The 27,500-nt window shown below is 64.7% G+C and overlaps 1 non-coding gene and 2 pseudogenes across 1 annotated transcript; all 3 read left to right on the forward strand.

Annotated features, from left to right (window-relative positions):
* Positions 1-16,349: 16,349 nt before the first annotated feature.
* Positions 16,350-19,146, forward strand: LOC149129341 (small subunit ribosomal RNA; annotated as a pseudogene).
* Positions 19,147-22,332: 3,186 nt separating this feature from the next.
* Positions 22,333-22,491, forward strand: LOC149129342 (5.8S ribosomal RNA). Its single transcript, XR_016240021.1, has one exon. It is a non-coding gene; the product is annotated as a 5.8S ribosomal RNA (ribosomal RNA).
* Positions 22,492-22,998: 507 nt separating this feature from the next.
* The window catches only part of LOC149129343 (large subunit ribosomal RNA), a 7,536-nt pseudogene continuing 3,034 nt past the window's right edge, over positions 22,999-27,500 (forward strand).

The raw sequence follows: 27,500 nt of genomic DNA on the forward strand, positions 1-27,500 counted from the left end.
CCGGCGTGTTTCCGCCGGCGAACCTCAGGTTTCAATCGAAAGCGCTGTCGGACGGGAGTGTCTGTGTGTGCCACGCGGCGGACGAGAAAGAAGAAGCAGGCCGAGCGAGTCGTGGAGGCAGCGATTGGGAGCGAGAAAAGAGAATGCGGACGCGGCGGTCGGCCGCCGGCGCTATGAAGAGGCCGACGACGTGTCGGCTGCCATACGAGCCACGCGGCCGGTACCGTGACCGTGAGTTTGCAATCGAAAGCGCTGTCGGCCGGGAGTGTGTGTGTGTGTGTGTGTCTGTGTGTGTCACACTAAGGCGGCCTAGGCGGACGAGAAAGAAGAAGCAGGCCGAGCGAGAAGGAAGCGATTGTGAGCGAGCAAAGAGAATGCGGACGGCCGGAGCCGAACCGCCGGCACCGCGATGGAACAGCCGACGTGTCGTCTGCCATACGAGCCACGCGGCCGGTAGCGTACACGTGAGTTGGCGATCGAAAGCGCTGTCGGCCGAGAGTGTGTGTGTCTGTGTGTGTGTGTTACACGGCGGCCAAGGCGGACGAGAAAGAAGAAGAAGAAGCAGCAGGCGGCAGCGAGAGGGAAGCGATTGGCAGCGAGTAAAGAGAATGCGGACGCCTCGGCGGCGGACGGCCGCCGCCGAACCGCCGGTGCGATGGAAAGGCCTACGTATCGGCTGCCTTACGAGCCACGCGGCCGGTAGCGTACCCGTAAGTTGGCGATCGAAAGCGCTGTCGGCCGGGAGTGTGTGTGTGTGTCTGTGTGTGTGTGTTACACGGCGGCCAAGGCGGCCAAGGCGGACGAGAAAGAAGAAGAAGCAGAGGAGGAAGAAGCAGCAGCAAGCGGCAGCGAGAGGGAAGCGATTGGCAGCGAGTAAAGAGAATGCGGACGCCTCGGCGGCGGACGGCCGCAGCCGAACCGCCGGTGCGATGGAAAGGCCTACGTATCGGCTGCCTTACGAGCCACGCAGCCGGTAGCGTACCCGTCAGTTGGCGATCGAAAGCGCTGTCGGCCGAGAGTGTGTGTGTCTGTGTGTGTGTGTTACACGGCGGCCAAGGCGGACGAGAAAGAAGAAGAAGAAGAAGCGGCAGCGAGAGGGAAGCGATTGGCAGCGAGTAAAGAGAATGCGGACGCCTCGGCGGCGGACGGCCGCCGCCGAACCGCCGGCTTGATGGAAAGGCCGACGTGTCGGCGCTGCGATACGAGCCACGCGGCCGCTACCGTACCCGTGACGGGGCCCGATTCCCGATTCGCGAGTTTGCGGGTCGGGGCCCGGCGGAATAGTCAGGCTCTAGGTGACCCTCATACCCCAAGGGGGTCCAGACTACTATGTAGGGTAGTCGTCGATCGGACGGTCGTACCCTATGACCCGCACCCCGAACCGCAGCCGATTGAAAGGCAGACGGTCGGCCGGCGGCCGGCCGGCCGGGCGCCGCCGCGTACCCGCAGAGCCGATCGAAAGAGGCCGAATTGAGAGCGACGCCTCGGCGGCGGACAGCCGCCGCCGAACCGCCGGCACCGCGATGGTAAGGCCGACGTGTCGGCTGCGATACGAGCCACGCGGCCGGTACCGTACCCGTGAGTTTGCGATCGAAAGCGCTGTCGGCCGGGAGTGTGTGCGGCCTAGCCGGCGGCGGACTAGGCGGACGAGAAGGAAGCGATTGGGAGCGAGCAAAAAGAATGCGGACGCTTCGGCGGCGGACTGCCGCAGGCGAGATGGAAAGGCCGACGTGTCGGCTGCGATACGGGCCGCCAAGGCGGACGAGAAGGAAGAAGGAAGAAGATGAAGAAGCCGAAGCAGCGAGTCGTGGCGGCAGCGAGAAGGAAGCGATTGTGAGCGAGCAAAGAGAATGCGGACGCCTCGGCGGCGGACGGCCGCAGCCGAACCGCCGGTGCGATGGAAAGGCCTACGTATCGGCTGCCTTACGAGCCACGCGGCCGGTAGCGTACCCGTAAGTTGGCGATCGAAAGCGCTGTCGGCCGGGAGTGTGTGTGTGTGTCTGTGTGTGTGTGTTACACGGCGGCCAAGGCGGCCAAGGCGGACGAGAAAGAAGAAGAAGCAGAGGAGGAAGAAGCAGCAGCAAGCGGCAGCGAGAGGGAAGCGATTGGCAGCGAGTAAAGAGAATGCGGACGCCTCGGCGGCGGACGGCCGCAGCCGAACCGCCGGTGCGATGGAAAGGCCTACGTATCGGCTGCCTTACGAGCCACGCAGCCGGTAGCGTACCCGTGAGTTGGCGATCGAAAGCGCTGTCGGCCGAGAGTGTGTGTGTGTCTGTGTGTGTGTGTTACACGGCGGCCAAGGCGGACGAGAAAGAAGAAGAAGAAGCGGCAGCGAGAGGGAAGCGATTGGCAGCGAGTAAAGAGAATGCGGACGCCTCGGCGGCGGACGGCCGCCGCCGAACCGCCGGCTTGATGGAAAGGCCGACGTGTCGGCGCTGCGATACGAGCCACGCGGCCGCTACCGTACCCGTGACGGGGCCCGATTCCCGATTCGCGAGTTTGCGGGTCGGGGCCCGGCGGAATAGTCAGGCTCTAGGTGACCCTCATACCCCAAGGGGGTCCAGACTACTATGTAGGGTAGTCGTCGATCGGACGGTCGTACCCTATGACCCGCACCCCGAACCGCAGCCGATTGAAAGGCAGACGGTCGGCCGGCGGCCGGCCGGCCGGGCGCCGCCGCGTACCCGCAGAGCCGATCGAAAGAGGCCGAATTGAGAGCGACGCCTCGGCGGCGGACAGCCGCCGCCGAACCGCCGGCACCGCGATGGTAAGGCCGACGTGTCGGCTGCGATACGAGCCACGCGGCCGGTACCGTACCCGTGAGTTTGCGATCGAAAGCGCTGTCGGCCGGGAGTGTGTGCGGCCTAGCCGGCGGCGGACTAGGCGGACGAGAAGGAAGCGATTGGGAGCGAGCAAAAAGAATGCGGACGCTTCGGCGGCGGACTGCCGCAGGCGAGATGGAAAGGCCGACGTGTCGGCTGCGATACGGGCCGCCAAGGCGGACGAGAAGGAAGAAGGAAGAAGATGAAGAAGCCGAAGCAGCGAGTCGTGGCGGCAGCGAGAAGGAAGCGATTGTGAGCGAGCAAAGAGAATGCGGACGCCTCGGCGGCGGACGGCCGCAGCCGAACCGCCGGTGCGATGGAAAGGCCTACGTATCGGCTGCCTTACGAGCCACGCGGCCGGTAGCGTACCCGTAAGTTGGCGATCGAAAGCGCTGTCGGCCGGGAGTGTGTGTGTGTGTCTGTGTGTGTGTGTTACACGGCGGCCAAGGCGGACGAGAAAGAAGAAGAAGCAGAGGAGGAAGAAGCAGCAGCAAGCGGCAGCGAGAGGGAAGCGATTGGCAGCGAGTAAAGAGAATGCGGACGCCTCGGCGGCGGACGGCCGCAGCCGAACCGCCGGTGCGATGGAAAGGCCTACGTATCGGCTGCCTTACGAGCCACGCAGCCGGTAGCGTACCCGTGAGTTGGCGATCGAAAGCGCTGTCGGCCGAGAGTGTGTGTGTGTCTGTGTGTGTGTGTTACACGGCGGCCAAGGCGGACGAGAAAGAAGAAGAAGAAGCGGCAGCGAGAGGGAAGCGATTGGCAGCGAGTAAAGAGAATGCGGACGCCTCGGCGGCGGACGGCCGCCGCCGAACCGCCGGCTTGATGGAAAGGCCGACGTGTCGGCGCTGCGATACGAGCCACGCGGCCGCTACCGTACCCGTGACGGGGCCCGATTCCCGATTCGCGAGTTTGCGGGTCGGGGCCCGGCGGAATAGTCAGGCTCTAGGTGACCCTCATACCCCAAGGGGGTCCAGACTACTATGTAGGGTAGTCGTCGATCGGACGGTCGTACCCTATGACCCGCACCCCGAACCGCAGCCGATTGAAAGGCAGACGGTCGGCCGGCGGCCGGCCGGCCGGGCGCCGCCGCGTACCCGCAGAGCCGATCGAAAGAGGCCGAATTGAGAGCGACGCCTCGGCGGCGGACAGCCGCCGCCGAACCGCCGGCACCGCGATGGTAAGGCCGACGTGTCGGCTGCGATACGAGCCACGCGGCCGGTACCGTACCCGTGAGTTTGCGATCGAAAGCGCTGTCGGCCGGGAGTGTGTGCGGCCTAGCCGGCGGCGGACTAGGCGGACGAGAAGGAAGCGATTGGGAGCGAGCAAAAAGAATGCGGACGCTTCGGCGGCGGACTGCCGCAGGCGAGATGGAAAGGCCGACGTGTCGGCTGCGATACGGGGCGGACGAGAAGGAAGAAGGAAGAAGGAAGAAGATGAAGAAGCCGAAGCAGCAAGCAAGCGAGTCGTGGCGGCAGCGAGAAGGAAGCGATTGTGAGCGAGCAAAGAGAATGCGGACGCCTCGGCGGCGGACGGCCGCAGCCGAACCGCCGGTGCGATGGAAAGGCCTACGTATCGTCTGCCTTACGAGCCACGCGGCCGGTAGCGTACCCGTAAGTTGGCGATCGAAAGCGCTGTCGGCCGGGAGTGTGTGTGTGTGTCTGTGTGTGTGTGTTACACGGCGGCCAAGGCGGCCAAGGCGGACGAGAAAGAAGAAGAAGAAGAAGAAGAAGCAGAGGAAGAAGCAGCAGCAAGCGGCAGCGAGAGGGAAGCGATTGGCAGCGAGTAAAGAGAATGCGGACGCCTCGGCGGCGGACGGCCGCAGCCGAACCGCCGGTGCGATGGAAAGGCCTACGTATCGGCTGCCTTACGAGCCACGCAGCCGGTAGCGTACCCGTGAGTTGGCGATCGAAAGCGCTGTCGGCCGAGAGTGTGTGTGTCTGTGTGTGTGTGTGTGTTACACGGCGGCCGAGGCGGACGAGAAAGAAGAAGAAGAAGCGGCAGCGAGAGGGAAGCGATTGGCAGCGAGTAAAGAGAATGCGGACGCCTCGGCGGCGGACGGCCGCCGCCGAACCGCCGGCTTGATGGAAAGGCCGACGTGTCGGCGCTGCGATACGAGCTACGCGGCCGCTACCGTACCCGTGACGGGGCCCGATTCCCGATTCGCGAGTTTGCGGGTCGGGGCCCGGCGGAATAGTCAGGCTCTAGGTGACCCTCATACCCCAAGGGGGTCCAGACTACTATGTAGGGTAGTCGTCGATCGGACGGTCGTACCCTATGACCCGCACCCCGAACCGCAGCCGATTGAAAGGCAGACGGTCGGCCGGCGGCCGGCCGGCCGGGCGCCGCCGCGTACCCGCAGAGCCGATCGAAAGAGGCCGAATTGAGAGCGACGCCTCGGCGGCGGACTGCCGCCGCCGAACCGCCGGCACCGCGATGGAAAGGCCGACGTGTCGGCTGCGATACGAGCCACGCGGCCGGTACCGTACCCGTGAGTTTGCGATCGAAAGCGCTGTCGGCCGGGAGTGTGTGCGGCCTAGCCGGCGGACTAGGCGGACGAGAAGGAAGCGATTGGGAGCGAGCAAAAAGAATGCGGACGCTTCGACGGCGGACTGCCGCCGGCGAGATGGAAAGGCCGACGTGTCGGCTGCGATACGGGCCGCCAAGGCCGCCAAGGCGGACGAGAAGGAAGAAGATGAAGAAGCCGAAGCAGCAGGCCGAGCGAGTCGTGGCGGCAGCGTGAAGGAAGCGATTGTGAGCGAGCAAAGAGAATGCGGACGCCTCGGCGGCGGACGGCCGCAGCCGAACCGCCGGTGCGATGGAAAGGCCTACGTATCGGCTGCCTTACGAGCCACGCGGCCGGTAGCGTACCCGTAAGATGGCGATCGAAAGCGCTGTCGACCGGGAGTGTGTGTGTCTGTGTGTGTGTGTTACACGGCGGCCAAGGCGGACGAGAAAGAAGAAGAAGAGGAAGAAGCAGCAGCAAGCGGCAGCGAGAGGGAAGCGACTGGCAGCGAGTAAAGAGAATGCGGACGCCTCGGCGGCGGACGGCCGCCGGCTAGATGGAAAAGGCCGACGTGTCGGCGCTGCGATACGAGCCACGCGGCCGCTAGCGTACCCGTTTGGGGGTCCGAGTTCCCGAGTTCGCGAGTTTGCGGCTCGGGGTGCGGTGGGATAGTCACCCTCTAGGTGACCCTCATACCCCAAGGGGGTCCAGACTACTATGTAGGGTAGTCGTCGATCGGACGGTCGTACCCTATGACCCGCACCCCGAACCGCAGCCGATTGAAAGGCAGACGGTCGGCCGGCGGCCGGCCGGCCGGGCGCCGCCGCGTACCCGCAGAGCCGATCGAAAGAGGCCGAATTGAGAGCGACGCCTCGGCGGCGGACTGCCGCCGCCGAACCGCCGGCACCGCGATGGAAAGGCCGACGTGTCGGCTGCGATACGAGCCACGCGGCCGGTACCGTACCCGTGAGTTTGCGATCGAAAGCGCTGTCGGCCGGGAGTGTGTGCGGCCTAGCCGGCGGACTAGGCGGACGAGAAGGAAGCGATTGGGAGCGAGCAAAAAGAATGCGGACGCTTCGACGGCGGACTGCCGCCGGCGAGATGGAAAGGCCGACGTGTCGGCTGCGATACGGGCCGCCAAGGCCGCCAAGGCGGACGAGAAGGAAGAAGATGAAGAAGCCGAAGCAGCAGGCCGAGCGAGTCGTGGCGGCAGCGTGAAGGAAGCGATTGTGAGCGAGCAAAGAGAATGCGGACGCCTCGGCGGCGGACGGCCGCAGCCGAACCGCCGGTGCGATGGAAAGGCCTACGTATCGGCTGCCTTACGAGCCACGCGGCCGGTAGCGTACCCGTAAGATGGCGATCGAAAGCGCTGTCGACCGGGAGTGTGTGTGTCTGTGTGTGTGTGTTACACGGCGGCCAAGGCGGACGAGAAAGAAGAAGAAGAGGAAGAAGCAGCAGCAAGCGGCAGCGAGAGGGAAGCGACTGGCAGCGAGTAAAGCGAATGCGGACGCCTCGGCGGCGGACGGCCGCCGGCTAGATGGAAAAGGCCGACGTGTTGGCGCTGCGATACGAGCCACGCGGCCGCTAGCGTACCCGTTTGGGGGTCCGAGTTCCCGAGTTCGCGAGTTTGCGGCTCGGGGTGCGGTGGGATAGTCACCCTCTAGGTGACCCTCATACCCCAAGGGGGTCCAGACTACTATGTAGGGTAGTCGTCGATCGGACGGTCGTACCCTATGACCCGCACCCCGAACCGCAGCCGATTGAAAGGCAGACGGTCGGCCGGCGGCCGGCCGGCCGGGCGCCGCCGCGTACCCGCAGAGCCGATCGAAAGAGGCCGAATTGAGAGCGACGCCTCGGCGGCGGACTGCCGCCGCCGAACCGCCGGCACCGCGATGGAAAGGCCGACGTGTCGGCTGCGATACGAGCCACGCGGCCGGTACCGTACCCGTGACTTTGCGATCGAAAGCGCTGTCGGCCGGGAGTGTGTGCGGCCTAGCCGGCGGACTAGGCGGACGAGAAGGAAGCGATTGGGAGCGAGCAAAAAGAATGCGGACGCTTCGACGGCGGACTGCCGCCGGCGAGATGGAAAGGCCGACGTGTCGGCTGTGATACGGGCCGCCAAGGCCGCCAAGGCCGCCAAGGCGGACGAGAAGGAAGAAGATGAAGAAGCCGAAGCAGCAGGCCGAGCGAGTCGTGGCGGCAGCGTGAAGGAAGCGATTGTGAGCGAGCAAAGAGAATGCGGACGCCTCGGCGGCGGACGGCCGCAGCCGAACCGCCGGTGCGATGGAAAGGCCTACGTATCGGCTGCCTTACGAGCCACGCGGCCGGTAGCGTACCCGTAAGATGGCGATCGAAAGCGCTGTCGACCGGGAGTGTGTGTGTCTGTGTGTGTGTGTTACACGGCGGCCAAGGCGGACGAGAAAGAAGAAGAAGAGGAAGAAGCAGCAGCAAGCGGCAGCGAGAGGGAAGCGACTGGCAGCGAGTAAAGAGAATGCGGACGCCTCGGCGGCGGACGGCCGCCGGCTAGATGGAAAAGGCCGACGTGTCGGCGCTGCGATACGAGCCACGCGGCCGCTAGCGTACCCGTTTGGGGGTCCGAGTTCCCGAGTTCGCGAGTTTGCGGCTCGGGGTGCGGTGGGATAGTCACCCTCTAGGTGACCCTCATACCCCAAGGGGGTCCAGACTACTATGTAGGGTAGTCGTCGATCGGACGGTCGTACCCTATGACCCGCACCCCGAACCGCAGCCGATTGAAAGGCAGACGGTCGGCCGGCGGCCGGCCGGCCGGGCGCCGCCGCGTACCCGCAGAGCCGATCGAAAGAGGCCGAATTGAGAGCGACGCCTCGGCGGCGGACTGCCGCCGCCGAACCGCCGGCACCGCGATGGAAAGGCCGACGTGTCGGCTGCGATACGAGCCACGCGGCCGGTACCGTACCCGTGAGTTTGCGATCGAAAGCGCTGTCGGCCGGGAGTGTGTGCGGCCTAGCCGGCGGACTAGGCGGACGAGAAGGAAGCGATTGGGAGCGAGCAAAAAGAATGCGGACGCTTCGACGGCGGACTGCCGCCGGCGAGATGGAAAGGCCGACGTGTCGGCTGCGATACGGGCCGCCAAGGCCGCCAAGGCGGACGAGAAGGAAGAAGATGAAGAAGCCGAAGCAGCAGGCCGAGCGAGCCGTGGCGGCAGCGTGAAGGAAGCGATTGTGAGCGAGCAAAGAGAATGCGGACGCCTCGGCGGCGGACGGCCGCAGCCGAACCGCCGGTGCGATGGAAAGGCCTACGTATCGGCTGCCTTACGAGCCACGCGGCCGGTAGCGTACCCGTAAGATGGCGATCGAAAGCGCTGTCGACCGGGAGTGTGTGTGTCTGTGTGTGTGTGTTACACGGCGGCCAAGGCGGACGAGAAAGAAGAAGAAGAGGAAGAAGCAGCAGCAAGCGGCAGCGAGAGGGAAGCGACTGGCAGCGAGTAAAGAGAATGCGGACGCCTCGGCGGCGGACGGCCGCCGGCTAGATGGAAAAGGCCGACGTGTCGGCGCTGCGATACGAGCCACGCGGCCGCTAGCGTACCCGTTTGGGGGTCCGAGTTCCCGAGTTCGCGAGTTTGCGGCTCGGGGTGCGGTGGGATAGTCACCCTCTAGGTGACCCTCATACCCCAAGGGGGTCCAGACTACTATGTAGGGTAGTCGTCGATCGGACGGTCGTACCCTATGACCCGCACCCCGAACCGCAGCCGATTGAAAGGCAGACGGTCGGCCGGCGGCCGGCCGGCCGGGCGCCGCCGCGTACCCGCAGAGCCGATCGAAAGAGGCCGAATTGAGAGCGACGCCTCGGCGGCGGACTGCCGCCGCCGAACCGCCGGCACCGCGATGGAAAGGCCGACGTGTCGGCTGCGATACGAGCCACGCGGCCGGTACCGTACCCGTGAGTTTGCGATCGAAAGCGCTGTCGGCCGGGAGTGTGTGCGGCCTAGCCGGCGGACTAGGCGGACGAGAAGGAAGCGATTGGGAGCGAGCAAAAAGAATGCGGACGCTTCGACGGCGGACTGCCGCCGGCGAGATGGAAAGGCCGACGTGTCGGCTGTGATACGGGCCGCCAAGGCCGCCAAGGCCGCCAAGGCGGACGAGAAGGAAGAAGATGAAGAAGCCGAAGCAGCAGGCCGAGCGAGTCGTGGCGGCAGCGTGAAGGAAGCGATTGTGAGCGAGCAAAGAGAATGCGGACGCCTCGGCGGCGGACGGCCGCAGCCGAACCGCCGGTGCGATGGAAAGGCCTACGTATCGGCTGCCTTACGAGCCACGCGGCCGGTAGCGTACCCGTAAGATGGCGATCGAAAGCGCTGTCGACCGGGAGTGTGTGTGTCTGTGTGTGTGTGTTACACGGCGGCCAAGGCGGACGAGAAAGAAGAAGAAGAGGAAGAAGCAGCAGCAAGCGGCAGCGAGAGGGAAGCGACTGGCAGCGAGTAAAGAGAATGCGGACGCCTCGGCGGCGGACGGCCGCCGGCTAGATGGAAAAGGCCGACGTGTCGGCGCTGCGATACGAGCCACGCGGCCGCTAGCGTACCCGTTTGGGGGTCCGAGTTCCCGAGTTCGCGAGTTTGCGGCTCGGGGTGCGGTGGGATAGTCACCCTCTAGGTGACCCTCATACCCCAAGGGGGTCCAGACTACTATGTAGGGTAGTCGTCGATCGGACGGTCGTACCCTATGACCCGCACCCCGAACCGCAGCCGATTGAAAGGCAGACGGTCGGCCGGCGGCCGGCCGGCCGGGCGCCGCCGCGTACCCGCAGAGCCGATCGAAAGAGGCCGAATTGAGAGCGACGCCTCGGCGGCGGACTGCCGCCGCCGAACCGCCGGCACCGCGATGGAAAGGCCGACGTGTCGGCTGCGATACGAGCCACGCGGCCGGTACCGTACCCGTGAGTTTGCGATCGAAAGCGCTGTCGGCCGGGAGTGTGTGCGGCCTAGCCGGCGGACTAGGCGGACGAGAAGGAAGCGATTGGGAGCGAGCAAAAAGAATGCGGACGCTTCGACGGCGGACTGCCGCCGGCGAGATGGAAAGGCCGACGTGTCGGCTGCGATACGGGCCGCCAAGGCCGCCAAGGCGGACGAGAAGGAAGAAGATGAAGAAGCCGAAGCAGCAGGCCGAGCGAGTCGTGGCGGCAGCGTGAAGGAAGCGATTGTGAGCGAGCAAAGAGAATGCGGACGCCTCGGCGGCGGACGGCCGCAGCCGAACCGCCGGTGCGATGGAAAGGCCTACGTATCGGCTGCCTTACGAGCCACGCGGCCGGTAGCGTACCCGTAAGATGGCGATCGAAAGCGCTGTCGACCGGGAGTGTGTGTGTCTGTGTGTGTGTGTTACACGGCGGCCAAGGCGGACGAGAAAGAAGAAGAAGAGGAAGAAGCAGCAGCAAGCGGCAGCGAGAGGGAAGCGACTGGCAGCGAGTAAAGAGAATGCGGACGCCTCGGCGGCGGACGGCCGCCGGCTAGATGGAAAAGGCCGACGTGTCGGCGCTGCGATACGAGCCACGCGGCCGCTAGCGTACCCGTTTGGGGGTCCGAGTTCCCGAGTTCGCGAGTTTGCGGCTCGGGGTGCGGTGGGATAGTCACCCTCTAGGTGACCCTCATACGCCAAGGGGGTCCAGACTACTATGTAGGGTAGTCGTCGATCGGACGGTCGTACCCTATGACCCGCACCCCGAACCGCAGCCGATTGAAAGGCAGACGGTCGGCCGGCGGCCGGCCGGCCGGGCGCCGCCGCGTACCCGCAGAGCCGATCGAAAGAGGCCGAATTGAGAGCGACGCCTCGGCGGCGGACTGCCGCCGCCGAACCGCCGGCACCGCGATGGAAAGGCCGACGTTTCGGCTGCGATACGAGCCACGCGGCCGGTACCGTACCCGTGAGTTTGCGATCGAAAGCGCTGTCGGCCGGGAGTGTGTGCGGCCTAGCCGGCGGACTAGGCGGACGAGAAGGAAGCGATTGGGAGCGAGCAAAAAGAATGCGGACGCTTCGGCGGCGGACTGCCGCCGGTGAGATGGAAAGGCCGACGTGTCGGCTGCGATACGGGCCGCCAAGGCGGACGAGAAGGAAGAAGATGAAGAAGCCGAAGCAGCAGGCCGAGCGAGTCGTGGCGGCAGCGTTAAGGAAGCGATTGTGAGCGAGCAAAGAGAATGCGGACGCCTCGGCGGCGGACAGCCGCCGCCGAACCGCCGGTTCGATTGAAATGCCGACGTGTCGGCTGCGATACGAGCCACGCGGCCGGTACCGTACCCGTGAGTTTGCGATCGAAAGCGCTGTCGGCCGGGAGTGTGTGTGTCTGTGTGTGTTACACGGCCGCCTAGGCGGACGAGAAAGAAGAAGCAGGCCGAGCGAGTCGTGGCGGCGGCAGCAGCGGCGGAAGTAGCAGCGAGAAGGAAGCAATTGGGAGCGAGCAAAGAGAATGCGTACGCCTCGGCGGCGGACTGCCGCCGCCGAACCGCCGCGGCTCGATGGAAAGGCCGATGTGTCGGCTGCGATACGAACCACGCGGCCGCTAGCGTACCCGTTTCGGGGTCCGAGTTCCCGAGTTCGCGAGTTTGCGGCTCGGGGTGCGGTGGGATAGTCACCCTCTAGGTGACCCTCATACCCCCAGGGGGTCCAGACTACTATGTAGGGTAGTCGTTGATCGGATGGGTTCGCCGACTGGAAGGAATGTTTTAGCCTCTCATTAATTCCGACGGTCGGACCCGCCTAACCCGCCGCACGATTGCTTTTACACGGCCGGCGTGTCCTCGATTCTTCCGCCGACCACCTCCTCGCCTAGTAGTGAGCTACCTCGCCTTCGCTGACGACGTCGTTCCGCGCCCCGCGCCGCGTCAGATTAGCTCGCTCGCCTCGCCGACAGCCGCCTGCCCGCCTGTTCGTGCTGTCACCATCGACCGATCGGTATCCTCCTCTTCCTCGCCTACGCCAAGCACTCCGACCGGAAGGGATATCCTCGCCTCTCCTTTCTACTGACGGTCGGACCCGCTCAACCCGCCGCTCGATTGATTCTACACGGCCGGCGCGTCCACGATTCTTCCGCCGACCACCCGCCCGCCGCCTCGTAACGAGCCCCTCGCCCTCGACTGACGCCGTCGTTCCGCGCCCCGCGCCGCGTCAGATTCGCTCGTTCGCCCGCCGACAGCCGCCTGCCCGCCTGTTCGTGCTGTCACCATCGACCGATCGGTATCCTCCTCTTCCTCGCCTACGCCAAGCACTCCGACCGGAAGGGATGTCCTCGCCTCTCCTTTCTGCTGACGGTCGGACCCGCTTAACCCGCCGCTCGATTGATTCTACACGGCCGGCGCGTCCACGATTCTTCCGCCGACCACCCGCCCGCCGCCTCGTAACGAGCCCCTCGCCCTCGCTGACGCCGTCGTTCCGCGCCGCGCCGCGTCAGATTCGCTCGTTCGCCCGCCGACAGCCGCCTGCCCGCCTGTTCGTGCTGTCACCATCGACCGATCGGTATCCTCCTCCTCCTCTTCCTCGCCTACGCCAAGCACTCCGACCGGAAGGGATATCCTCGCCTCTCCTTTCTGCTGACGGTCGGACCCGCTTAACCCGCCGCTCGATTGATTCTACACGGCCGGCGCGTCCACGATTCTTCCGCCGACCACCCGCCCGCCGCCTCGTAACGAGCCCCTCGCCCTCGCTGACGCCGTCGTTCCGCGCCGCGCCGCGTCAGATTCGCTCGTTCGCCCGCCGACAGCCGACAGCCGCCTGCCCGCCTGTTCGTGCTGTCACCATCGACCGATCGGTATCCTCCTCCTCCTCTTCCTCGCCTACGCCAAGCACTCCGACCGGAAGGGATATCCTCGCCTCTCCTTTCTGCTGACGGTCGGACCCGCTTAACCCGCCGCTCGATTGATTCTACACGGCCGGCGCGTCCACGATTCTTCCGCCGACCACCCGCCCGCCGCCTCGTAACGAGCCCCTCGCCCTCGCTGACGCCGTCGTTCCGCGCCCCGCGCCGCGTCAGATTCGCTCGCTCGTTCGCCCGCCGACAGCCGCCTGCCCGCCTGTTCGTGCTGTCACCATCGACCGATCGGTATCCTCCACCTCCTCTTCCACGCCTACGCCAAGCACTCCGACCGGAAGGGATGTCCTCGCCTCTCCTTTCTGCTGACGGTCGGACCCGCTTAACCCGCCGCTCGATTGATTCTACACGGCCGGCGCGTCCACGATTCTTCCGCCGACCACCCGCCCGCCGCCTCGTAACGAGCCCCTCGCCCTCGACTGACGCCGTCGTTCCGCGCCCCGCGCCGCGTCAGATTCGCTCGCTCGTTCGCCCGCCGACAGCCGCCTGGCCGCCTGTTCGTGCTGTCACCATCGACCGATCGGTATCCTCCTCCTCCTCTTCCTCGCCTACGCCAAGCACTCCGACCGGAAGGGATGTCCTCGCCTCTCCTTTCTGCTGACGGTCGGACCCGCTTAACCCGCCGCTCGATTGATTCTACACGGCCGGCGCGTCCACGATTCTTCCGCCGACCACTCGCCCGCCGCCTCGTAACGAGCCCCTCGCCCTCGCTGACGCCGTCGTTCCGCGCCCCGCGCCGCGTCAGATTCGCTCGTTCGCCCGCCGACAGCCGCCTGCCCGCCTGTTCGTGCTGTCACCATCGACCGATCGGTATCCTCCTCCTCCTCTTCCTCGCCTACGCCAAGCACTCCGACCGGAAGGGATGTCCTCGCCTCTCCTTTCTGCTGACGGTCGGACCCGCTTAACCCGCCGCTCGATTGATTCTACACGGCCGGCGCGTCCACGATTCTTCCGCCGAACCTCAATATCTCTCTCGCCATCCAGCCGGTTTCGTAAGCCGCGGCCGGGCCCCCTCGCAATCGTCGGCCCTCTAACAGTGCAGCCTCAGCCGAGCAACGAGCAACGAGCAAGTAGAAGCGGCGGCGGCGTCATCAGCGGTGAACGAAGCCCGCAAATCGTTTCCGCTGTCGTTATGCTTCCTTCTCGTTCTCTCTCTGGCAGCTGCCGACCGCGCAGTTTTCACCCAGCCTGCGTCCGCCCGAATACAGTGCGCTAGGCCGACGGTGCTGCACGCTTTGCGGCTCCACGAACATCAATATCTCTCTCGTCTTCCTTCCTGGCGTCGGCCGGCCAACATCGCCGTCGTCGTCGTCGCCTCCTCCTCGCCTCCTCCTCGCCTTTCCGGCGCCATCCAGCCGGTTTCGTAAGCCGCGGCCGGGCCCCCTCGCAATCGTCGGCCCTCTAACAGTGCAGCCTCAGCCGAGCAACGAGCAAGTAGAAGCGGCGGCGTCATCAGCGGTGAACGAAGCCCGCAAATCGTTTCCGCTGTCGTTATGCTTCCTTCTCGTTCTCTCTCTGGCAGCTGCCGACCGCGCAGTTTTCACCCAGCCTGCGTCCGCCCGAATACAGTGGGCTAGGCCGACGGTGCTGCACGCTTTGCGGCTCCACGAACATCAATATCTCTCTCGTCTTCCTTCCTGGCGTCGGCCGGCCAACATCGCCGTCGTCGTCGCCTCCTCCTCGCCTTTCCGGCGCCATCCAGCCGGTTTCGTAAGCCGCGGCCGGGCCCCCTCGCAATCGTCGGCCCTCTAACAGTGCAGCCTCAGCCGAGCAACGAGCAACAAGCAACGAGCAAGTAGCAGCGGTGAACGAGGCCTGCAAATCGTTTCCGCTGTCGTTGTGCTTCCTTCTCGTTCTCTGTCTGGCAGCTGCCGACCGCGCAGTTTTCACCCAGCCTGCGTCCGCCCGAATACAGTGCGCTAGGCCGACGGTGCTGCACGCTTTGCGGCTCCACGAACATCAATATCTCTCTCGTCTTCCTTCCTGGCGTCGGCCGGCCAACATCGCCGTCGTCGCCGTCGTCGCCTCCTCCTCGCCTTTCCGGCGCCATCCAGCCGGTTTCGTAAGCCGCGGCCGGGCCCCCTCGCAATCGTCGGCCCTCTAACAGTGCAGCCTCAGCCGAGCAACGAGCAACGAGCAAGTAGAAGCGGCGTCATCAGCGGTGAACGAAGCCCGCAAATCGTTTCCGCTGTCGTTATGCTTCCTTCTCGTTCTCTCTCTGGCAGCTGCCGACCGCGCAGTTTTCACCCAGCCTGCGTCCGCCCGAATACAGTGCGCCGCGTCAGATTCGCTCGCTCGCTCGCTCGCTCGCTCGCCCCGCCGACAGCCGCCTGCCCGCCTGTTCGTGCTGTCACCATCGACCGATCGGTATCCTCCTCCTCCTCGCCGACCCGCGGCCTCGTCGACGTCGTCTTCGAGGACCCGGTCAGGTTACGCCGCTGACCTCGTGTCGCGTCGCCGCCGGCGCGGCGGACGGGCTAGTTGTCGCTTCCCGATCCGCCACAGGCGACGCGACGTCACCGAAAGAGAGCGGTGCTGTGTGTTCGTCCCGCTAGACCGGGACGGATCAACAACCGTGGCTACAACTCCGGGTTTCGCGGCGGTGGTGCCCCCCCCCGCAATCTCCTCGCGCTCGCCCATCCCGGCATCGTCGTTGCTTTGGCTCGTTCGGCGGCTGCCGACAACGCCGTTTTCGTCATCGCACACACGCTTCTCGTTGACCGCAGCCCGTGCTGTCGCAATCGTTTCGGCTCGCTCGCTTCCCCGCTCGTCGTCCTTCTCGCGTGGCGGCGGCGGCGGCAGCAGCAGCAGCCAGAAACCGCCTCGCTTCTTCAACCCGCACCGGCGCCCGTCCTACCGCAGCGGCCCGGTGTGCGGCAGTCGGATCGCAAACCGTTTCTACTCGGCGAACTCTTTTTCTTCCGTCTGGCGCGCTTTTCCGCTGCTACAGCAGAGCGGCGGATTAGGACGCGTAACGTACGTACGAACGAACGGCTACCGCAGCAGCAGCAGCGGCGGCCGCGATTTTTCAGGCTCCTCCTCCTCCTCCTCTTCGCTTTCGTTTGCTCTCCGCGCGGCGGCGGCGGCGATGGCAGCAGCGGGACTTCCGCCTCGACATCCGCCTCGACTTCCGCTCTCAGCCGACCGACGCGACGGTGACGCTACTACAGCGACGACGACGACGACGACGACGACGATACCTGGTTGATCCTGCCAGTAGTCATATGCTTGTCTCAAAGCTTAAGCCATGCAAGTGTAAGTTCATGCCGTAAACGAATGGTGAAACCGCGAATGGCTCAGGAACCGGACCTAATCCTCGGGACCGTATTCCTCACCGCGAGGAGAGTGGATAACTGTGGCAATTCTAGAGCTAATACATGCAACCGAAGCCGCGATCGCAGGTCGCACCCGGGCGTCGGGCCGAAAAACGGCTTCCGGCAGCAGCAGCGGTCTTCGTCGCCGCAGCGCCTCCGCGTGCTCGGCGTCGTCCCAGCCGCTGCCGGTCGTCGCCGGCGCCCGCTCGGCCGGGTTGGTTCCGGGACTGCTCGCCAGTTCCCGCCGCCGCCGGTCGCGACGATACGGTCGGCCTTCCGCATTGGTCGCGGCGCAAATATTAGACTGAGACCGACGCGTACGGGCCGTCGCAGCAGCCGCCGTCGCCGTGCTTCGCACGCGCGCGGGTCTAGGCGTGCGTCGGCTTCACGCCCCTTCGATTTTGGTGACTCTGGATAACTGTCAGTACGATCGCACGGGCTAGTATCGACTAGCCTTCGCGCGACGGGTCCCCCGCGAGTCCGCCCTATCAACTGTCGACGGCCCGGTAAGTGCCGACCGTGGTGGCAACGGGTAACGGGGAATCAGGGTTCGATTCCGGAGAGGGAGCATGCGAAACGGCTACCACATCCAAGGAAGGCAGCAGGCGCGCAAATTACCCACTCCCGGCACGGGGAGGTAGTGACGAAAAATAACGACGCGGGACTCTGTCGAGGCCCCGCGATCGGAATGAGTACACTTCAAATCCGTTAACGAGGATCGACCGGAGGGCAAGTCTGGTGCCAGCAGCCGCGGTAATTCCAGCTCCGGTAGCGTATATTAAAATTGTTGCGTTTGAAAAGCTCGTAGTCGGAATTCGGGTCTCGAAAACGTGCCCCAGCACGTTCGGGGCGACGGCGCCGTCGCGGGCGTGCCTCGCGCGCGTCCGCTTCGGTCGTCCGTTCGCACTCCCGGCCCTATTCGCCGGTGCGTGCGCGGTCGGGCCGCGGAGCTCTGCGCGCATCGTCGCTGCGACGGTCTCTCCGGTAGCCCGTCACCCGCCTCCGTAGCTTCCGCTTCCGTCCTCTCGGTCGGTCGGTCGGTCGGTCGGCATCGGCACGCGATCGTTCGGCCTCGCCGCCGTCGTCGCTGCTGCCGCCGCCGCTGCCGTCTCCTCCGTCGCTTGCGGCGGTACGCGGTGTTTTCGGGGGAAACAAACGGGGGTCGAGCGTCGCCCGGGGCATCGCCGCTCGCACGCGTTTCGGTAGCGCGTCCACCTCCCGGTCGTTTCGGCCCGCACGGTTCCTCCGAGGGTGCTCTTCGCCGAGTGTCCGAGGCGGCCGGTACGTTCACTGTGAAAAAATTAGAGTGCTCAGAGCGAGCCCCGCCGGCTTGCATACGAAAAGCATGGAATGATGGAAAATGGCCTCGTCCGCGCGTCATCCGTCGGTCTCCGTTCACGACGAGGCAATGATCGAAGGGAGCGATCGGGGCCACTCGTATTGCGACGTTAGAGGTGAAATTCTTGGATCGTCGCAAGACGCACTGCAGCGACGGCGTGTGGCAAGCACGTTTTCCTCGATCAAGAGCGAAAGTCGGAGGTTCGAAGACGATCAGATACCGTCGTAGTTCCGACCGTAAACGATGCCGACTGGCGCTCCGCCGGCGTTCGCTTCGATGACCCGGCGGGGAGCCTGCGCGGGAAACCATAGTCGGTTCCGGGGGGAGTATGGTTGCAAAACAGAAACTTAAAGGAATTGACGGAAGGGCACCACCAGGAGTGGAGCCTGCGGCTTAATTTGACTCAACACGGGAAAACTCACCCGGTCCGGACACCGGTAGGATTGACAGATCGATAGCTCTTTCTCGATTCGGTGGGTGGTGGTGCATGGCCGTTCTTAGTTGGTGGAGCGATCCGTCTGGTTGATTCCGATAACGAACGAGACTCCGGCCTGCTAACTAGCGCGTCGATTAGTGCTTTTCCGGTAGCGAGGCGGCGCCGAAGCCATCGTCGGTAGCTCCGCGCGCGGCCCGTGCTTGCCGTTGCCGCCGCTCTCCTTCGCGTCCGGCGCTGCGGCCGCGTCCGGCAACTGCCTTCTTAGCAGCCTTTCGTGCTCCGCTCCTCGCGGGTTGGTGTGCGGGTTGGTCTGGGATGGCGGTTCGCACGCGGCGTGGTTGCGGCGTCGGTTGCGGAGCGGCGGCGGTGACTCGGTCGGCTCGGCCCGCGCGAGCCCGGCGGCGGCACGCCGTCGCGCCCGGGCCAGTCGGTTGGCGAACGCAGCGCTTCTTAGAGGGACGGGCGGCAGAAAGCCGCACGAGGCGGAGCGATAACAGGTCTGTGATGCCCTTAGATGTCCGGGGCCGCACGCGCGCTACACTGGAGGTATCAGCGGGCGCGTCTCCCCCGGCCCGAGAGGGTCGGGAAACCTCTGAACCACCTCCCGTGATAGGGATCGGGGCCTGGAACCAACCCCGTGAACGAGGAATTCCCGGTAGGCGCGGGTCATCAGCCCGCGTCGATCACGTCCCTGCCCTTTGTACACACCGCCCGTCGCTACTACCGATCGAACGGTCCGGTGAGGTCCTCGGATCTGGCCGACGAGTTCGCTTACGCGCGGCGGCGTTCCGCGCCGTCGCCGGCGCGTTCTCTGATGGCCCGGAGAAGACGACCGAACCCGATCGCTTAGAGGAAGTAAAAGTCGTAACAAGGTTTCCGTAGGTGAACCTGCGGAAGGATCATTACCGCAGCAGCAGCAGCAGCCCTGCTCCGCTCCTCCGTCTCCTCCTCCTCCTCCTCGCCTTTCCGGCGCCAGCCAGCCGGTTTCGTAAGTCGCGGCCGGGCCCCCTCGCACTCGTCGGCCCTCTAACAGTGCAGCCTCAGCCTCAGCCGAGCAACGAGCAAGTAGAAGCGGCGGCGTCATCAGCGGTGGACGAAGCCCGCAAATCGTTTCCGCTGTCGTTATGCTTCCTTCTCGTTCTCTCTCTGGCAGCTGCCGACCGCGCAGTTTTCACCCAGCCTGCGTCCGCCCGAATACAGTGCGCTAGGCCGACGGTGCTGCACGCTTTGCGGCTCCACGAACATCAATATCTCTCTCGTCTTCCTTCCTGGCGTCGGCCGGCCAACATCGCCGTCGTCGCCGTCGCCTCCTCCTCGCCTTTCCGGCGCCATCCAGCCGGTTTCGTAAGCCGCGGCCGGGCCCCCTCGCAATCGTCGGCCCTCTAACAGTGCAGCCTCAGCCTCAGCCGAGCAACGAGCAAGTAGAAGCGGCGGCGTCATCAGCGGTGAACGAAGCCCGCAAGTCGTTATGCTTCCTTCTCGTTCTCTCTCTGGCAGCTGCCGACCGCGCAGTTTTCACCCAGCCTGCGTCCGCCCGAATACAGTGCGCTAGGCCGACGGTGCTGCACGCTTTGCGGCTCCACGAACATCAATATCTCTCTCGTCTTCCTTCCTGGCGTCGGCCGGCCAACATCGTCGTCGTCGTCGCCTCCTCCTCGCCTTTCCGGCGCCATCCAGCCGGTTTCGTAAGCCGCGGCCGGGCCCCCTCGCAATCGTCGGCCCTCTAACAGTGCAGCCTCAGCCTCAGCCGAGCAACGAGCAAGTAGAAGCGGCGGCGTCATCAGCGGTGAACGAAGCCCGCAAGTCGTTATGCTTCCTTCTCGTTCTCTCTCTGGCAGCTGCCGACCGCGCAGTTTTCACCCAGCCTGCGTCCGCCCGAATACAGTGCGCTAGGCCGACGGTGCTGCACGCTTTGCGGCTCCACGAACATCAATATCTCTCTCGTCTTCCTTCCTGGCGTCGGCCGGCCAACATCGCCGTCGCCGTCGCCTCCTCCTCGCCTTTCCGGCGCCATCCAGCCGGTTTCGTAAGTCGCGGCCGGGCCCCCTCGCACTCGTCGGCCCTCTAACAGTGCAGCCTCAGCCTCAGCCGAGCAACGAGCAAGTAGAAGCGGCGGCGTCATCAGCGGTGGACGAAGCCCGCAAATCGTTTCCGCTGTCGTTATGCTTCCTTCTCGTTCTCTCTCTGGCAGCTGCCGACCGCGCAGTTTTCACCCAGCCTGCGTCCGCCCGAATACAGTGCGCTAGGCCGACGGTGCTGCACGCTTTGCGGCTCCACGAACATCAATATCTCTCTCTTCTTCCTTCCTGGCGTCGGCCGGCCAACATCGCCGTCGTCGTCGCCTCCTCCTCGCCTTTCCGGCGCCATCCAGCCGGTTTCGTAAGCCGCGGCCGGGCCCCCTCGCAATCGTCGGCCCTCTAACAGTGCAGCCTCAGCCTCAGCCGAGCAACGAGCAAGTAGAAGCGGCGGCGTCATCAGCGGTGAACGAAGCCCGCAAGTCGTTATGCTTCCTTCTCGTTCTCTCTCTGGCAGCTGCCGACCGCGCAGTTTTCACCCAGCCTGCGTCCGCCCGAATACAGTGCGCTAGGCCGACGGTGCTGCACGCTTTGCGGCTCCACGAACATCAATATCTCTCTCGTCTTCCTTCCTGGCGTCGGCCGGCCAACATCGCCGTCGTCGTCGCCTCCTCCTCGCCTTTCCGGCGCCATCCAGCCGGTTTCGTAAGCCGCGGCCGGGCCCCCTCGCAATCGTCGGCCCTCTAACAGTGCAGCCTCAGCCTCAGCCGAGCAACGAGCAAGTAGAAGCGGCGGCGTCATCAGCGGTGAACGAAGCCCGCAAGTCGTTATGCTTCCTTCTCGTTCTCTCTCTGGCAGCTGCCGACCGCGCAGTTTTCACCCAGCCTGCGTCCGCCCGAATACAGTGCGCTAGGCCGACGGTGCTGCACGCTTTGCGGCTCCACGAACATCAATATCTCTCTCGTCTTCCTTCCTGGCGTCGGCCGGCCAACATCGCCGTCGTCGTCGCCTCCTCCTCGCCTTTCCGGCGCCATCCAGCCGGTTTCGTAAGCCGCGGCCGGGCCCCCTCGCAATCGTCGGCCCTCTAACAGTGCAGCCTCAGCCTCAGACGAGCAACGAGCAAGTAGAAGCGGCGGCGTCATCAGCGGTGAACGAAGCCCGCAAGTCGTTATGCTTCCTTCTCGTTCTCTCTCTGGCAGCTGCCGACCGCGCAGTTTTCACCCAGCCTGCGTCCGCCCGAATACAGTGCGCTAGGCCGACGGTGCTGCACGCTTTGCGGCTCCACGAACATCAATATCTCTCTCGTCTTCCTTCCTGGCGTCGGCCGGCCAACATCGCCGTCGTCGCCGTCGCCTCCTCCTCGCCTTTCCGGCGCCATCCAGCCGGTTTCGTAAGCCGCGGCCGGGCCCCCTCGCAATCGTCGGCCCTCTAACAGTGCAGCCTCAGCCTCAGCCGAGCAACGAGCAAGTAGAAGCGGCGGCGTCATCAGCGGTGAACGAAGCCCGCAAGTCGTTATGCTTCCTTCTCGTTCTCTCTCTGGCAGCTGCCGACCGCGCAGTTTTCACCCAGCCTGCGTCCGCCCGAATACAGTGCGCTAGGCCGACGGTGCTGCACGCTTTGCGGCTCCACGAACATCAATATCTCTCTCGTCTTCCTTCCTGGCGTCGGCCGGCCAACATCGTCGTCGTCGTCGTCGCCTCCTCCTCGCCTTTCCGGCGCCATCCAGCCGGTTTCGTAAGCCGCGGCCGGGCCCCCTCGCAATCGTCGGCCCTCTAACAGTGCAGCCTCAGCCTCAGCCGAGCAACGAGCAAGTAGAAGCGGCGGCGTCATCAGCGGTGAACGAAGCCCGCAAGTCGTTATGCTTCCTTCTCGTTCTCTCTCTGGCAGCTGCCGACCGCGCAGTTTTCACCCAGCCTGCGTCCGCCCGAATACAGTGCGCTAGGCCGACGGTGCTGCACGCTTTGCGGCTCCACGAACATCAATATCTCTCTCGTCTTCCTTCCTTTCCTCGCCTCCGCGTCGGCCAGCATCAGCAGTGCTGGTAGGCGTAGTAGTAGTAGTAGTAGCAAATACCGAAACCCTGGACGGGGGATCACTCGGCTCGTCCGTCGATGAAGAGCGCGGCTATCCGCGTGAACTGATGCGAATTGCAGGACTCAGTGAACATCGACACCTCGAACGCACATTGCGGCCCCGGGATCCCATCGTCCCGGGGCCCCGTCCGGTCGAGAGGCGGTCACGACACGAAAAAGCCGTCCGCCGTTGCAGCAGCAGCAGCGGCGGGGAGTCGGGAGTCGCAGGAAAGGGCGCGCGCCGTGGAAGCGGGCGGGCAGCGTGAACAGCTCGCCTTTCGTTCTCGCTACTGCTTCTGCTTCCGGCACGACTAGCGAGCGCGCGCCGCTCGATCCTCCGTCTCCCGCAATGCCAGACCGTCATCGCTGCGACACCTGCCACGGAGCGGCCGACATGTGCAGTAGCAGCAGGGAACGCACCGTCCGCCGTTCGTGCGCACTCTTCTGCCTGCCGCCCTCGCCGTCGTTGCCTCCTCTTATTACTCCGTGGCTGCCGCCGCCGCCGCCGCCGCCGCCGCAGCCGTCTGCATCTTCGGTCGGTGTTCGCTCTGTGGATCTCGTTTGCGAGCGTTCGTGCAGGCCATCGAAGACGACGACGACGACGACGACGACGACGACGACGAATCGAATGCGGTTTGCCGCAGCGACGACTTTTTATTTTTTTCTAAGCTGCCCTCGACTCGGACGAGACTACCCGCCGAACTTAAGCATATCGCTAAGCGGAGGAAAAGAAACCAACCGGGATTCCCTAAGTAACGGCGAGTGAACCGGGAGAAGCCCAACGCCGAATCTCGTCGGCCGCGCCGGTCGTCGAGAGCTGTGGCGCAAGGGTCGTACACGGTCGATCGTTTCGCCCGGCTAGGTTCGGAGTCCCCTCGATCGGGGCTGCCCAGAGCGGGTGCCAGGCCCATTCGGAGCCGGCGGCGATCGGCGGTGTTTCTTTTCGGCCCGAGAGTCGGGTTGCTTGGGAACGCAGCCCAAAGCGGGTGGTAAGCTCCATCCAAGGCTAAATACGGGGACGAGTCCGATAGCCGACAAGTACCGCGAGGGAAAGTTGAAAAGAACTTTGGAGAGAGAGTTCAAGAGACCGTGAAACCGCCCAGGGGTAAACGGGTAGGACCGCTCACCGCGATCGCGAGGGGACTCAGTCCGCTGCCACTTTCACCCCCGCCTCCTAAGGCGCCGTCGTCGCCGACGAACGCGTCGGTGGCGGCCGCTCGTTTCCGCGGGCGGTCGTCTGCCGCCTCGTCGGCGCTCGATTTCCGTGGCGCCGGCATCGGACGCACTTCCCCTCCGATCCGTCGTCGCGACCCGTTCCCGTCGGGCCGGTAGGCGCGCGGCGTCCGCAGGTCGCAGACGAGCGCCTCGGCGTCCGGAACCCGTTCACGCGGGGACCGACCGGCGTCGGGATCCACGCGCTTCTCTCGACCGGGCCCGTCGCTCCACGAAAGCGCTGGCACGGCTAACCGACGGAGACGGGCTAACGCACCTCGCCCTCAGCACTCACGACGCAGCGAGTCGCGAAAGCGACGCGGCCGCCCGCCTGCTCCTTCTTCTTCTACTACTTCTTCTACTTGCTCCTCGTCTTTGCGCGTGGTGCTACAGCAGCAGGAGCGGTGGTTGTTGGAGGAGTCGGCGGGATCGCCCGAAAAGCCGCCCGCTGCTGCCGGTCAGCGACGAGCATCGGCAACCTACCCGACCCGTCTTGAAACACGGACCGAGGAGTCCCAGTCGACTGCGAGTCGTTGGAGCCTTTCACTTTGCGAACTCCGACGGCACAGCGAAAGCGAGAACGTGACACGTCGCCGCTCGGGGGAAGGGAGTTGGGCCGCTGTCGCAGCAGCCGCCGCAGTTGCTGCCGCCGTCGTCTAATCTCGTCGGTTGCTGCAGCATCAGCGGTGGTGGTGGCGGCGGCTCGCTTCTTTTTTTGTAACACGCGGCGTTTCGAAGCATCGTTCCCGGGTCGGGCCCGCGCGTTCGCGCTCGAAAGCGCGCGTTCACGCTCCGACTCAGGTGTAGCAGGCGGCCGGGGACCCGAAAGATGGCGATCCACGCCCGGTCGGGACGAAGCCAGAGGAAACTCTGGTGGAAGTCCGAAGCGCCTCTGACGTGCAAATCGATCGTCGGAACCGGGTGTAGGGGCGAAAGACCAATCGAGCCGTCTAGTAGCTGGTTCCCTCCGAAGTTTCCCTCAGGATAGCTGGCGCCAGCAGGAGAACGACACGCAATTCCGTCCGGTAAAGCGAACGACTGGAGGCCCCGGGGACGTTGACGGCCTCGATCTACTCTCGAACTCGGAACGGGCGAAACGGGCCGCGCTACTCCTCCTCTCCCGAACGGAGGCGGCCGTTTACGAATCGTTGGGAATAATGATAATTATTTTGCGCGTTTCTTGCGACGAATGCACGGTGCCAAGTGGGCCACTTTTGGTAAGCAGAACTGGTGATGTGGGATGAACCGAACGTCCGGCTAAGGTGCCCTACGCTTCGCCCATTAGATCCCCGAAAGGGTGTCGGTCGATATAGACAGCAGGACGGTGGCCACGGAAGTCGGAATCCGCTCAGGAGTGTGTAACAACTTACCTGCCGAATCGACCGGCCCCGAAAATGGATGGCGCTGGAGCGAGCGACCGATGCCGGACCGGCCGGGCGACAGGTTGCGCGATCGCCGGCGAGGCGACTTTCCGATGCCCGGTCGAGTAGGAGGGCGCCGCGGCGTGCATGGAAGCCGCGGGCGCGAGCCCGGGTGAAGCCGACCGCGGGTGCAGATCTCGGTGGTAGTAGCAAATATTCGAACGAGACCTTCGAAGACCGAAGTGGAGAAGGGTTCCGTGCCAACGGCGGTCGAGCACGGGTCAGTCGGTCCTAAGAAGCGGGCGAAAGCTTCCACGAAAGGCGCCGGATCCGTCACGAAAGCGGTTGTAGCAAATATAATAGCAGATGCGGCCGGCCTCGCATCGAAAGGGAATCGGGTTAATATTCCCGAACCCGAACTCGGAGAGTGCTCGTCCGGCGGTGGGAACGCGGCGCGCCGCTCTTAGTAGCGCGTTTGTCGTCGAAGCCGGCGGTCGGGCGAAGCAGCGGCAACGCAAGCGAGCCCGGAGACGTTGCCGGGAGCCCCGGGAAGAGTTCTCTCTTCTTCGTAAAGGACCGCGTCCGTGGAATCGGCTCGTCCGGAGATACGGATATGGTACCTGTAGAGCGCCGCGTCTCGGGCGGCGTCCGGTGCGCTCTCGGCGGCCCTGGAAAATCCGGGTCCGTAACGATTCGCAGCTCTCGAGTCGGTCCGTACCCACCATCCGCAGCAGGTCTCCAAGGTGTACAGCCTCTCGTCGATAGCGCCAATGTAGGTAAGGGAAGTCGGCAAAATGGATCCGTACCTTCGGAAGAAGGATTGGCTCCGAGGACCGGGTCGGTCGGGCCGTGTGTGTCGCTGCGCTCCCGCGCGGCGGTTGCTTCGCCGTTCGCTCGGCGTCGCGCTGCTGCAGCGGGCGCCGGAACACGTCTTCACGCGAAGCGGCGGATCGGTACGGGGCTGTAGCGTTGGCGTCGGACTCGGCATCTCGGGCGCCTTTCCGGCCGTCGTTTGCGCCGCCTTCCGTGGCGGCGGGCAACTCGCTTCGCGTCGGTGTGCGGTCGCGCCTTCGGTCAACGGGAGTTGGCGGCTTCTTCGTCGGGTAGGAAAGTCGGTTGGTCGGTCGGTCGGTCGCGTGCGGCATAGTCGTCAGCACGTCGCGTCCTCGCGGCGGAAAGCGGTGGTTGTCGCCGCGTCGGTCCTCCTCCTCCTCCTCCTCCTCTCGCACGCGCGGCCTTCTCTCGCGTCGGCGTTCCGCACCTCCCGACGCGCGGTCGGGCCGCCGTCGCATGTCGGCGCGCGGCGGTTTCATACGGGGCGCCCGGGGCGTAGTGGGCGCGAACAACACGGCTCCACACCCGAGACGCCGTGGAGCGACACGGCTTTGGGCTCGCCGTCGCGTCGGTGCTCGCGGCCCTCTGTTCCCGCCTTGCGTGGGGTCGTGCGGTCGTTGCACCGCAACGCGCGGCAGGCGTTCGGCCGGCGGCGAACGGTCGACTCGGAACTGGTACGGACCGGGGGAATCCGACTGTCTAATTAAAACAGAGCATCGCGTAGCCGGCCGAGCCGCACAGACGCGATGTGATTTCTGCCCAGTGCTCTGAATGTCAAAGTGAAGAAATTCAACCAAGCGCGGGTAAACGGCGGGAGTAACTATGACTCTCTTTCGTGGGGCCTGATGCGTTATGACCCACTGGCCTTGCATGGGTGGTACACCCTACTGCTCCGTCACATTTGGGTGTGCTTTCTGCCGAACGATGCTACAACCACATTCTATAATATGCTGGGGCTTGAGTGGAAGTGGTCTGACCAATCTCTCTGCGTTGGGTGAGTGCATCGGTTTTTCCCCTGCAGGGGGTGGGCCCGCTGGGAGGTCCACCCGCCTATAGGTCAATGGCCTTTCAATAGCGGGTTCACCTGCGGTGTCCGATTGGAACATCGGTGAAGGTGGTTGTGGCTGTTGTAAGCACCTGCAGTGTCCGATTGGAACATTGGAGTTGAGAGATGGTCGGTGGCCGTTTGTCGTGTAGTTAGTGCATCTGCAGTGGCCTTTAGGTACATTGCTGTGACAGGTGGTGGAGGGTTTTTGTGCCTGCCCTGTGGAGGTATATTGGCAGCTAGGAAGCCAATAGTCGGTGGGTGGATGCACCATCGGGTTTGCCTGGTATGTTATGATCACTCGGGATTCGGTGGATGATGGGCGGGTGAGATGATCCACTGAATTTTACCTGAGTGATGGATGCACTGCCAGGCTTTACCCTTTGGGACACTACCTTGGCGTGGTGAAAGAGCTTACGTCCGTGTGGGGTGATGTGTCGGATAGGTGTTAAACCAAGGCCGAATATTTGCTTTCGCACGGACAAACTAAATGTGTCCCTTCCTCCATTGCGGTTCCAGTTAATCTGGTGGAGGCCATGTGATATGTGGATGATCCTGACTGAAGGGAGTTGGCCCTCTGGAGGTGATTGGTGGACTGCCGATAGTCTGCCTCCTGGTGTGACTGGCTGGCCGACGTGGGGAGTGTCGTGGCCCGAGTCGGCGGTAAGTGAAGACCAGGGTTTGTGCGGTGTGTGGCGAACCACTCGTCTTGGTGAGGTC

This window comes from Octopus bimaculoides, unplaced genomic scaffold (assembly GCF_046866305.1).
Source record: "Octopus bimaculoides isolate indiv1 unplaced genomic scaffold, ASM4686630v1 contig40, whole genome shotgun sequence".
Classification (NCBI taxonomy): Eukaryota; Metazoa; Mollusca; class Cephalopoda; order Octopoda; family Octopodidae; genus Octopus; species Octopus bimaculoides.